Source organism: Mustela nigripes, chromosome 3, assembly GCF_022355385.1.
Source record: "Mustela nigripes isolate SB6536 chromosome 3, MUSNIG.SB6536, whole genome shotgun sequence".
Taxonomy (NCBI): Eukaryota; Metazoa; Chordata; class Mammalia; order Carnivora; family Mustelidae; genus Mustela; species Mustela nigripes.
In genome coordinates this window covers 152869377-152879337 of record NC_081559.1, presented here as the reverse complement: position 1 = coordinate 152879337, position 9961 = coordinate 152869377, and the positions used below count along the sequence as shown (strand labels likewise).

Genomic DNA, 9961 nt, shown 5'->3' with positions numbered 1-9961 from the left:
AATCATAAACCATACAGTAAATGTGGTTAAAATCTTTGTAGCGCCCATAGCGCAGAACTCAGGCTGGTCAAGTAGGCTCAGACAGGCCTAGCGATTTTTCCCACGCATTGGCTATCCTTTCTCTGAGAAGCTAGTCTTGTTCTACAGTTCAGCCAGTTGCTGGCTGAGATTCTGTTCTAGCCTGAAGGACTTCCTGAAACATCTTTATCTTGAGTCTCCGAGGCCTGCCACGGCTCACAGGCCCTCCTGTCTTGTCCCACCGATGAAGTCAGTTTTCCTGAATATTGGAAAATAGCACTGGACAAAGCTGAATCTGTCTTTCTTCTCCTCTGCCAACCATGGCAGGGCAATTGCTTTTCTTGCCAGTCATGCTTGAATTCTGCCTTTCAACTCCCAACATCCTCAACTAGAGGCTTGGCCAAAAGGGCCAATCCCCATTGGCTTAAGCAAGCAGGTGCATCCTGCTTCTGTTCCTGCCATTCTTGGCTTCTTCTCCATGGGTCCTGCATGTGGAGTTTTTCCTAGCACTTAACAGAACTACCCAATAAGGGACTGAACATCCTTCCCTCCATAAAGCACTCACATTATAATGAGAGGATTTCCGACAAACAGGAAGAGATACATCCAACAGCAAACAAGTAACTTACTTAAAAAAAAAAAAAAAATTAGAAGCAAGAAAGCCAAGAGACAGTGATAATTGATTGGAGAGTTCAAAGAAAGCTGAAACCCAAGCTCATGTTGGAAGAAGTCAGGATTCAAGCTGAATCAAGGATCTAACTGCAGATGGTCTTGAGGAATTAAGTCCATGGTAACACTGGGAAGGGGGAGATGCAGATGCAGCTGAGACAGTGATTAAGAACTCTTTGGGTTCCCAGATCTCCCTTCCCTGCCCTATGCAGAAGGCTGACTGCAGGGTAATGACACCACCTTCCTTCAATTTAGGAGAAGCTGGAAGCTTTCTTCTTTGTGAAGAGGCTGAACCGGGTAGGTTCTGAACTCAGGGACACAGGACATAGATGTGGGGAGTGCTGTATTATAAACTGGAAGATTAAGTGAATGACTATTCTGAATTATAAAACTCCTCTCTCCGTTTCCCCATTTGGGTCCTAGAATGCTATTCACCAGGCTTTTATCTTCCAAGCAGGAGAATGGAGCTTTCTTCCCTCAGGACAAAGTTCTTCAGATGAGGAATTTTCCCTCCTGAAATGTCCCAGCCACTCACCCTTCAAAGAAGCCAGCTAGACCAGAAACACCCACACAAATGTCTCATCAGCTGCATATGCCTCATTCATAATTATGATCAGTACCCAAAGGTCAGCAGATAATAGAGGAAAGCTACAAGCATGAAATCCCAAAGTAAAAAGGTGGAAAAAAAAAACAACCCGAAAAACCAAAACAACAAATACCTTTATTTTTTTAAAGATTTTATTTATTTATTTGACAGAGAGAGAGATGGCAAGTAGGCAGAGAGGCAGGCAGAGAGATGAGGGAAGCAGGCTTCCCATTGAGCAGAGAGCCCAGTGCAGGGCTTGATCCCAGGGCACCCAACAAAAACTTCTAGAAAATAATGTCCCCCGCCCCCCAAATCTAAAAAAGCCATAAAGCTCTCTGGTCTGATCTCTCTCGGTGTCTGCTCAGTCAGTCCCACACCACGGGGAAGCAGAACAATCAAGTAATCTATATGAACCCAATAGCAATGCCCAGATCAAGGGGTCCAAACCAGTGTTCACAGCCAATGATCCAAGATTATCTGAAGTGACCAAGGCCTACCTGGGAAGAAGTGAAAGAACAACTAGAAAAGAAAAAGGCTCCAAGGCATTGGCTGAATTTGAAGAAAAAAATAAATGAAAACTGGAAGAAAGAACTAGAAAGATGCAGGGACACAGGGTGAAATTATTAAGGGGGAAATGAGAGCTCATAAAAAAAAAAAAAGACAGAAAAGAAAAGAGAAAAGGAGATATCTGGTAGGTATCTTCTCCATCAGGCTCTCATTCTTCTGGAAATTCTTCTGATTATAAAGGTGAGGATAAAAAGCAAAGAAAAACAAAAAGGACCATTCACAAAAGCTTCTGAAAGTTCCATGTCAGAAACTGAACCGGATAGTAAGGATAGTTTAAAAAAGAAAAAGAAGTCAAAGGACGCAACTGACAAATAAAAGGATATGAACAGATTCAGCAATATATATATATATTTTTTTCAATATATATATATATAGAAAATAAATCTTTATCATCTATCATCTGAGTCCTTATTAGAATTAGATTATATTAAGAAGGTACAAGCAAAAAAGAAGAAAAGCAGTGAAGAACAAGAAAAAGTAACAGAAAAAAAAAGAAGCAGAAGAAACACAGAAGAAGAAAAAGAGAGCTTCTCGTTCAAGTTTGGACTCATGGTTGCAGTAAGAATAATAAGGATTCCTTTACAAAGAAAGTGCAATGTTTAAGGAAATTTCAACTGTGAAAATTATAACATAATTACTAAAATTCATGCATTTCCTTATTTTTAGAATTACTCCTGGACTATTCGGTAGCCACTTGGATGCTGATGTGTGAAAGGGCCATCATTGTTGCCTGCTGTTGGAATATCTAGTTTTTTCTCTTCTGGTGCTTAACAACTCTGAGAGATAATACACTGTAGTTGTGCTAGTGGTTAAGATACACGGGGATAAAGTTAATGCTTTTGACTAGAAGTATTAATGTTAAATCTACAGAAATAGAATTTTGATACATCATTAAGATGTAATTAGAAATGACCAGACTACTCTAGTTAACATTTTTGAAATAACATTTTGAAATAAGCTTACATTGGTATCTCAGAATCTTTACTCTGTAGGTAAGTGTATTTCCCCCCACACTTATCTACTTTTATTTACCTGATGAGGGAGCTTTCGGGGTGGAGGGGTGGCTTGCTATCTCTTTAACTAGGAGAATAGCGGAATAGCGTGTTTTTTATCCTCACATTCTATTAAAAAAAATGATTTTATTTATTTATTTGACAGAGAGAGATAGTGAGAGAGGGAACACCAGCAAGGGGGGGGGGGGGGGGGGGGGGGGGAGAGAAAGAAGCAGGTTTCCCACTGAGCAGGGAGCCCAATGTGGGACTCTATCCCAGGGCCCTGGGATCATAACCTGAGCCCAAGGCAGATGCTTAACAACTGAGCCACCCAGGTGCCCCTCACATCCTACTTTGTGGACACAACAGCCATGCTTCAGGGGAGGTCAGAGCTGGGTATAGCAGTCCTGTCCTTTGATATCCTTGGACTCTTGTTATTTGCTGTTTTCAGTGAACCAGAGACACAGTCCTTTGCAGCATGACAGAGCCTCAGAAGCTCTGAGATTTTCCTCCACTTCAACAATACTGCATGTTTTCTAGCATTAGAATATGTTATAACATTTAAATTAATTTTGACCGCATGTTGGTTTTAGAGAGGAATCTTTTCAAATAGACACTGGTACTTTTTGAACTTGTCAGCTAAACATTCTAAAATGCATGTTTTATACTGCTAGGTTTTAACCAGTCAGGAAAATTTTATGTAACCTGTGATAGTTATTTTATTTTTGTATGAATTTTGGTTTGGCTGCAATATTTGGCTTTTATTAACTCTTTATTCTTGCTATCTTAAATTCCTTACTATCTCAAATGGCATACATGCCAAGATACTTAGCTTGTTAAAAAAGCAAACTTTTGATTTTTTTGGAAACAGCTTATATTGAAGCTGAGACCTGCCATAAACAAGTTGAGTGGCAGGTCTGGTGTGCCGTGTCTTGTTACATGAAGCTATTGCCAGAATCTTAGTTAATATAATATTTTAAAAGTTTGTCTTTTTATATTCATAACGAATTATGACAAGTGAGAATTACATTATTATACTTCCTGTGTCATATTTTACTTAGACTTTGTGCTTTATATCTACTGCTGAATTTACTAGTACTGTTAAAAGGAATTGATAAATCATTTTCACTTTATATTTTAATATAGTTATAACATGAAATATAATTTAAAGTACAATTTTGTCTGCTATAGAGGGTATGCTAATTATAATGGTATATGCACAACACATTTTGGCATAAGAGGCTGGATAACTATTTTACTTAAAAAAAAAACCCACATTGGGGCACCTGGGTGGCTCAGTGGTTAAGCCTCTGCCTTCGGCTCAGGTCATGATCTCAGGGTCTTGGGATCGAGCCCCGCATCGGGCTCTCTGCTCAGCAGGGAGCCTGCTTCCCCCTCTCTCTCTCTGCCTGCCTCTCTGACTACTTGTGATCTCTGTAAAATAAATAAATAAAATCTTTAAAAAAAAACACATTAAAAAAATGTAAAAAACCCTACTGCTATAACTGTTATCTTTAGAGAGATAAGGTGGTGAAGCCATGAACAGTATGCAATAAAAAAGGAGTATTACTTTCGGATCAATAAAGATATTCTAGAAATTAAAAATGCAATACAAAAAGAGGATGTCTGATAAAAAGATCGATGATAAAGTAGAGAAGGTTCCCAAAAACTCGTAATAAAAGAAATGGATTCTAGAAGAAAAAAGTTAAAAAAAAGAAAGATTAGTTCAAGAGATTCAACATCCAAAATATAAGAATTCCCCCATACCAAAACAAACAAACAAACAAACAAACAACATAAAAAAACAAAACCAGGATGGGAAGAATAGAAAAAAATCATCTGAAGAAAATTGCTCAAAAATGAAGAATCTAAGCATTTATATTTGAAAGGGTCCAATGATGCTCAGCAGAGAGAGTGAAGGAGGCCCAGATCAAGGCCAAACATAATGAAATCATGAGTAAAGAGAAGAGACGACCTCAAAAACTTACAATATTTAAATTAAAAAAGAGAGAGAGAGAGAGAGAGAATCAAAATGGCATTAGATTTCTCAAGAGAAACACTGCAAGCCAAAGGCATCATGGCAATGTCTCTAATATTGCATGGAAAATGAATTTGCAGCTTAGAATTCTATGCTTTCTTGTTAAACAAGGTACAAGTAGAATAAAAACAAATTTTAGGTATGTGTGATGGCTAATTTTGTATGTCAACTTGGTTAGGCCACAGTGCCTAGATATGTGGTCAAACATTATTCTAAATGTTTCCATGAGGATGTTTTTGGCTGAGATTAAAATTTAAATCAGTGCACTGTGAGGAAAGCAGGTAGCTTTGCATCACGTGGATGGGCCTCATCCAAATAGCTGAGAATCTGAATAGAACAAAAGACTGACATCCCTGGAGCAAGAAGGAATCCTACAGCAGATGACTGCCTTTTAGACTTGAACTGCAACATTGGCAGGAAGTTCTGGGTCTCCAGCCTGACAAAACTTGAACCTTAACTGCAGCATTAGCTCTTCTCTGGGTCTCTATTTTACCAGCTCATAGAGCTTGAACTTGCCAGGTTCCATAATCACATGATCCAATTTCTTAAAATAAATCTATCTACACACACACACACACACACCCTATTGATTTGGTTTCACTAGAGAATCCTAATAAAGAATTTATCATAATTTCACTTTCCATGCATTGGAAGAATGCATTGCACCCAATCATAAGAGTAAACAAAGAGAGAAAGACACTGCATCCAGGACACAAGGGACTCAACAGAACTGAGCACATAAGGGAATTCCCAGGCTAAAGGGGAAGGAAGAGCCTGTGATAAGACAGCTGTACCACAAGCCAGAAAACAACTAGATTCATCAGGAGCAGAGGTGAGGGCTCCAGAGAGATGTATGTCTAAGTCAGAGAGAGAGCGAGAAAGACAGGAAGGAGAAAGAAACTCATAGACAATGGAAGAGTTGACTGGAGAGGTGGAGAATTTGGGGAAAAATTAGTGATAGATACACATAAAGTAAGCAACTGAGAAAAAGGATAATGACCTCATCAGAAAATAAAAAGCAATGTAAGAAAGGATAAGTTTTCTTTGTATACTACATAGTTGGGTCAGTACTTATACAGTATACATCAAATTGTAATCTTACCAAAAACTATGACTGAGGAATTGGAAAAAATGGGAAAATGAGAAAGGGGGAAAATGATCTTTCAAAGTAGAAGGTCAATAGATATTATCTACAGTTTAGAAAATCAAATATTGGTATACAGTTTATTTTATTTTGTTTTTTTTTTTTTTTTTTTGAGAAATGAGGGCAAGTACTAGAAAAAAAACCACCTAAGAAAAATAGCTAAAGGAATTGAAAGTGGCTGCCTCCTAGGAATAACAAATGAGTATATGTAGGGATGAGACAGAAAGAAACCTTTTTAAAATTATAAGTCTTATAGAATTATTTTAATATTTTAATAAAGATAGTATTTATGTATAGCTTTCATTAAAACAAAGTTAACTTATAAAACTAAAATTAATTGGAAAAATAGGAAAAAAAGAACTACTATTACATATGTTTTTATGGCATCATCTTATATAGAGAGGAAGAGTCTGTTTTTCTCTTGCTTGCTGGCCCAATTTTGTAGCTTCTTTAGTGTTAAAATAGAATGTTTGGGTTCAATGACAAGATAATAAATTTTAAAATATTTTTAGGAAAGAAGATCGTTAGGAAACTGTCCACATTCAGGTAGGGTGGATATTACACATGTGCTTCTTCATCTATTGACTCTACAAATTTAACAATGCAGAAAAATTTCAAAAGTAGACAGTAGCTCACTGGCCAAATCTGACTTGCAGATATAATTTATGTGGCTTGTATAGTTTTCTAGAAAAAAAAATAAAAATTGTACCTGTATTTAACATGTGGAAGATTTAGCATAAAAATTTTAAAGATTGGCTTCTCCTAGGGAATTGTAAGATTTGACTACTTTGGGTCCACATCCCCTCATGGCCACACTGGCAGAAGCTGAATGAGGGACAAGGTAAATTAAGATTCACCCACATGCCATCGTATAGGAGCAATGATGCTCTTTATGCAATGAAAAATTAACACAAATGTATATTAATATGTTAGAAAACCCATGAAGGTAGAGAATATTGCATGTAGTATGCTACCATTGGATAAAAAGAAAATATTTAAGTTTATGTATCTGCTGGAACATGTGCAGAATAGCTCGGCAAGCACGCACAAGCAATAGGTAACATCTGAAGATAGGATGTGGTATCTGGGACACAGGATGAAGGGAGATCTTTTTACCTTCTGTAACTGTTGAATACTGAATTATGTGAATACACCTTAAAAAAAAAAGTACTTAAAAAATTCAGGATTTCTTAGCTCCAGAAATATAAATAAGTATATACATGAATATGAGTATATAACTTAGAAATATGAATATATTTTTATATATAATATATTCTTTATAGTATATATTCATATGAATATATAAATATTTCCCTCTTCTGATTGAATGTTTTATTCTCATTTCACCATTAGAAGACAGAAGATATATAAAATCAATTCTGTCTTGCACTTAAAAACATAATCCTGAAAACCTCCAACTCTTTCAAGATTTTCCCTGTTCTTTTTTGGATCTTTATATGCACTGCTGAAGAGATTCCTTCCATGCCTATATGATTAAAGCATCCAAAGAAATGTTAGAGACACCAAATTATTGAATCTGCACAGTGTTAGATTAACTAAGAGTTAAAAATACCTATTTTTCAAAGGCAAATACAAAAGTCTAATAATCTAATGAAAGAATTTTTAGTGTTCCCACTAAATTGCATTTAAGTGTATCTTTGCTATACCAGATTATCAAATATTTTTTTTCCACTTGTATGTACCACATTGGTCATCAGAAAGCCTCTCCTTCGGATTAAGATGCTCAAAGATGTCATACAGAATGCTGATCTCCATTTCCTTCTGTTGATGTTTGACTTTTCCTAGTCCTTTTAATTCTTTGATTTCAATTCCAGTTAAATGGAACTCTTATGTAGCTCAATTGTAAGTGAGTGGCTGGATCTTCTGTACCTACTGACTCACTCTTGTTTTACGTTAAGTCCAGAAGTTGGGCAGACATGGGAGCCATGCACACAAGTACTTTCCAGGGAGTGATGCTAAGGTGGCTGAACAACACAGCCATCAGCTCAGTGAACTGGAAAACCATTGAAGTATTAGACAAGATCCCAGTGCAAGGATCAAGGACAGTGATAGACTTGGGGAGAGTCCATTTTGGCAGAAGATCAGAAGGACGCCATACAGAAAAGTAGATAAAGAGTAAATGAAGTTAAAGAGTTTCATCTTCACCTAATTCTTTGATTTTTCTCCTCTAGCAAGGTTAAGGTCTCTGTTTTTAATTTTTATTTCTTTCATGTCAGAGTTTAATTTCTGTTTAAAAGACATCAGAGAATAAAGAGGCAGAGCAATATTTATCTGAATGGGGTGATGACTTTTAAAACTGAAATGACAGGGATATTAGCTATACTACTTTTCTGAAACTTTTAGATTTGCAACATTTTTCTTGATTAAGACAGTAATAGTATCATAATAGTATTTTTACAAGTAAATAACTATTATAAAGAATGACCCTAATATTTTAACACTTGATATGATCAGTAAAAAGGAACAGCAAAGTAATACCAGAGACAGATGCTCAGGACAATTAAATGTGTTTACAGTGTCTTTTAAAATCAGAGTTGTAAAGGAGATAGATGAGCATACAGAAGCCATTAAAGTATGCTGGGTTATTAAAAATAATTAAAACCAGTATCTTTCCCCTACCTCTTACCTAACTATTTTGAGCTTCTAAACTGCTATACAATAAACTGTTGCTTTTGACTAGAACACTTTCTGTCCTAGATGGAAAGGAGCATAGCATAGTGGTTATTTAACAATATGGGTTCAAGATAAAGATTGCCCAGGTTCTAATTCTAGCAGCACCATTAGCAAGATCCATGACTTTGGGAAATATTCTCATTCATCCCTGCAGGGGCTCTTTCCTCATGGGTGAAGTAGGGATGAAAACAGTAATTACCTAATAGATTTATTAGAAGTATTAAGTGTAATAACAACTAAAAAAATTAAAATGGTATATTGTACTTACTTAATAAATATTAGACATTATTATTCCAGCTGCACTCAAAGAGTTCTTTAATTTTTGTGGTGTACTTTATAGCAAAGATGTGCCCAACTTTCCACCGTTTGGAGGGCATAACAAAGGTGATTAAGCTGTAAAAAAAAAAAAGATTAATCTGCTACTTTATAATAATACTGATGGGAGAACAACTGGTCCCTGCAGATAACTTCTGTGGCTGATAAAACTCTAGTGTCGAGTTTTTATGGCAAAGATCCCTTTTGCAGAAGTGATTTTGATTTTTGCTTCTTTCACAAAGGTTGCTTCTGTATACCCCAGGGAATTTTGGTTATATTGAGCTTGCAACAACATTAACAGTTCAAAGCTAAAGTTGTTGGCAAGCAAGAAAAGTTGTGATTTTGTAGACAATCTAGTTTTACTCATTTTTTGGGTCGGAGCCATATTCTTTTGTGACTTTCTACATCCTAAACAGAAGCAGAACTAACTTGGACATTATTTTGTTGAGTAATTTTTATTTTCCAGTGTCTCTCTCCTTTAATCCTAGAAGTCCTATTATTCTGTCACATGTGTTGGTTCACATGTGTTCGTTCAATTTTTTTCAATCTTTTGATCTTTGTTCTTCTGTTTGGATAATTTTCTAGTAGTTTATGGATCCTTTCTTCTGTAATCAGCTATTAAAGCCTGCCAGTAATTTTTTCATATTATATAATATACTTTTTAGTTCTAAAATTTCCATTTGGTTCTTTTTCAATAGATTCTATTTCTCTGCTTACATTTTAAATGTGTTTATCTATTATAAATGTGTTTTCCTTAGTGTTCCTCAGCATAGTTAAAATAACTGCTTTAAAATCCTTGTCTGCCAATTTCAGTATCTGGGTCAATTTAAGTCAGAATTGATTGAAAGTATTTTCTCTTGAGTATGATCACACTTGCCTCTTTCTTCATATGTCTAATAATGATAATATTCTAGACATTGTGAATTGAAAAGACTCTG

At 36.0% G+C, this 9961-nt stretch overlaps 1 pseudogene; it reads left to right on the top strand.

Moving 5' to 3' along the window:
• The first annotated feature begins 1660 nt into the window (after positions 1-1660).
• LOC132014574 (protein FAM133B-like) lies at positions 1661-2443 on the top strand (annotated as a pseudogene).
• Positions 2444-9961: the final 7518 nt, after the last annotated feature.